General features: G+C 35.3%; 1 non-coding gene across 1 annotated transcript; it reads right to left on the bottom strand.

Moving 5' to 3' along the window:
* Positions 1-856: 856 nt before the first annotated feature.
* Positions 857-927, bottom strand: TRNAC-GCA (transfer RNA cysteine (anticodon GCA)). Its single transcript has one exon. It is a non-coding gene; the product is annotated as a tRNA-Cys (tRNA).
* Positions 928-2,991: the final 2,064 nt, after the last annotated feature.

Below are 2,991 nucleotides of genomic sequence, written 5' to 3' on the forward strand. Positions count from 1 at the left end.
CAATCCAATTCCAATGAATACGCTTGTAACAAGTTCCTATATGATTTCTGGTAGAATTGGGAAGCATTAAGCACAAGCAAGATACACAGTTACCCCCTTGAAAGTCTCAAAAGACAGAAAAATATACCATCAAGATCGATAACTATCTATCACATACCTCTATCTCCCGTCTAAGCCTTACTGTCTCTCTTTCTGTGAAAGAATCGGGAGACACCCCATTACATACATTCTTGGCGGGGTTACCAAAAAGTTCAACTTTTCTTTTTTAAAATATTAAGATCTATAAGAGAAAAGCCAATCACCCACCCAATCCAATATTGATTGAATGCCTGAGCACTCAGAGACTCTCGTGAGTCTGGATACAAAGTATCTTCAGTCCTTTCCCCAACCCCTACTTTGATTCTCCATGAGCCTGCCCAATCTAATTCAAGATTCAGTCAGTAGACACTAGTGTAGGAAGTATTGATAGTCCTTCCTATCATCCCTCCTTGGATCCTAGGAACAAGGATTTACAGTCCTTTAGGAGCCTTCCTTTGGATACCCGGATTTTGATCCCTGACTTTTGTAGTTATGAATCTCACAATTGAATTTGACTATTGATTTGATTCTATTGATAAATCAAATCAATGACCCGAACCTATCAGTAATCAGTAATAAGCGAGGGTTTCTTTATTCATATTGGTACCGGTTTGGACCACACCCTAATTTTTTAAGAACGAATCAAAAGTTTTTTATAGAACCCCGGGATTCTGAAAATCTAGTATCGACAGTCCTAGCCCTTTGCCTCTGCTTCCGCTGGGCAAGAATTTTTCGAGTTCTATTAGCAGGATAAGGGATTCCGAGTCTTTTGTTGATCAGGCGACACCCGGATTTGAACTGGGGAGAAAGGATTTGCAGTCCCCCGCCTTACCGCTCGGCCATGCCGCCAAAACGATACAAAATAGATATAGATCAAAATATTCTTTTTTTTTTTTTATTGGATCCAGTTGTTCTCTTCGGTTGATTCTATAGTATTTCAAAACACACAACACCTAAAAATTTCCCTTCTCTTTTATATTGAAAATTGAAATGAAAGAGAAAAAATAGATTTCCAGTCACAAAATCAAAAATTCAGGGCCAATTGGAACCATTAACTATTGTGAATTCATGAACGGTTCTTGAGTTTGGATCTCCAATCTTGTTTCCTTAATGGAATGGCATAAGAAAATAAAATTGATACACGACTAATGCTAATCAGTATCAATTATCAACTCTTTTCAATAATGAATCCTTTTCAATTTCAATTATGCAATTATAACAACAATTATGTGTATATGTAAACCCCGGGGTAAAAATTGTTACAGGGATACCTTACCTAGTCAGGTATCTTATATTCCTATAGAGAATCATCGTGATTCAACCTTTCATTGAATATATTGAATCTAAAATAGAAATTATGCTATAGCACGACCCATGTTGCCCCAAGTGGAACTGGGATAATGGGATATGCGGATAGCTAGATGCCTATATCTGCATGTACTTAATAAGTATAACTCACCCCTCTTACGTACTTCAAGCGAATCATATTCTACTCATTTTATTAACAAATGGGTAGAAATCTCTCTCCTCTCTGCGAATCATTTTTTAAAAAATGAATCAATCAAATAAGTGAAGTGCTAAAATCAAAGGAAACTCTATTCCTGATTATTCTGTCTTTATATCATTCATAGAGAACGGATTAAATCCAGAATCTACTTCTAGTACCCAATCTGATCGTAATATCATAATAATAGGTATAAATTGGATCAATTTTAAAACTCTATAAGTTGAAGTGTCAGAATTTCGTTTACAGGAATTTTTTATCAATTCATTTCCATTTGTATCTGTCGAAAATTCAAATTTGAGTAGAAAATTCTCTTTATTCCTTCGTTCATACGTATTTCATACGTATATGGAGTTGGATCAAATTTCATGTGATTCAGTAAACAGAATATAAATTCCATCATTGCTAGATTGATCTATCTGGTTTGATATGGTTCGATGAAGAGTGAGCCAATAATGGTATTTTTTCGATAAATGGTAAACTTAAGATGCTCCGGGATGGAAATGAGGGAATGTTTACAATACCTGGATTTAGTCAGATACAATTTGAGGGATTTTTTAGGTTCATTGATCAGGGCTTGACGGAAGAACTTCATAAGTTTCCAAAAATTGAAGATACAGATCAAGAAATTGAATTTCAATTATTTGTAGACACATATCGATTGGTCGAACCCTTGATAAAAAGAAAGAGATGCTGTGTATGAATCACTCACATATTCTTCTGAATTATATGTACCCGCAGGATTAATTTGGAAAACTGGTAGAGATATGCAAGAACAAACCATATTTATTGGAAATATTCCTCTAATGAATTCCTTGGGAACCTCCATAGTAAATGGAATATACAGAATTGTGATCAATCAAATATTGCAAAGTCCCGGTATTTATTACCGTTCAGAATTGGACCATAACGGAATTTCTGTCTATACCGGTAGCATAATATCAGATTGGGGAGGAAGATCAGAATTAGAGATTGATAGAAAAGCAAGAATATGGGCCCGTGTGAGTAGGAAACAAAAAATATCTATTCTAGTTCCATCATCAGCTATGGGTTCAAATCTAAGAGAAATTCTAGATAATGTTTGCTACCCTGAAATTTTCTTGTCTTTCCCGAATGAAAAGGAGAAAAAAAAGATTGGGTCAAGGGAAAATGCCATTTTGGAGTTTTATCAACAATTTGCTTGTGTAGGTGGGGATCCGGTATTTTCTGAGTCCTTATGTAAAGAATTACAAAAGAAATTTTTTCAACAAAGATGTGAATTAGGAAGGATTGGTCGACAAAATATGAACCGGAGATTGAATCTTGATATACCTCAGAACAATCTATTTTTGTTACCACGAGATGTATTGGCTGCTGCGGATCATTTGATCGGAATGAAATTTGGAATGGGCACCCTTGACGATATGAAT

The sequence above is a fragment of the Tasmannia lanceolata genome, unplaced genomic scaffold (assembly GCF_043159265.1).
Source record: "Tasmannia lanceolata isolate RefF3 unplaced genomic scaffold, GAP_Taslan_0.1 ptg000871l, whole genome shotgun sequence".
NCBI lineage: Eukaryota > Viridiplantae > Streptophyta > Magnoliopsida > Canellales > Winteraceae > Tasmannia > Tasmannia lanceolata.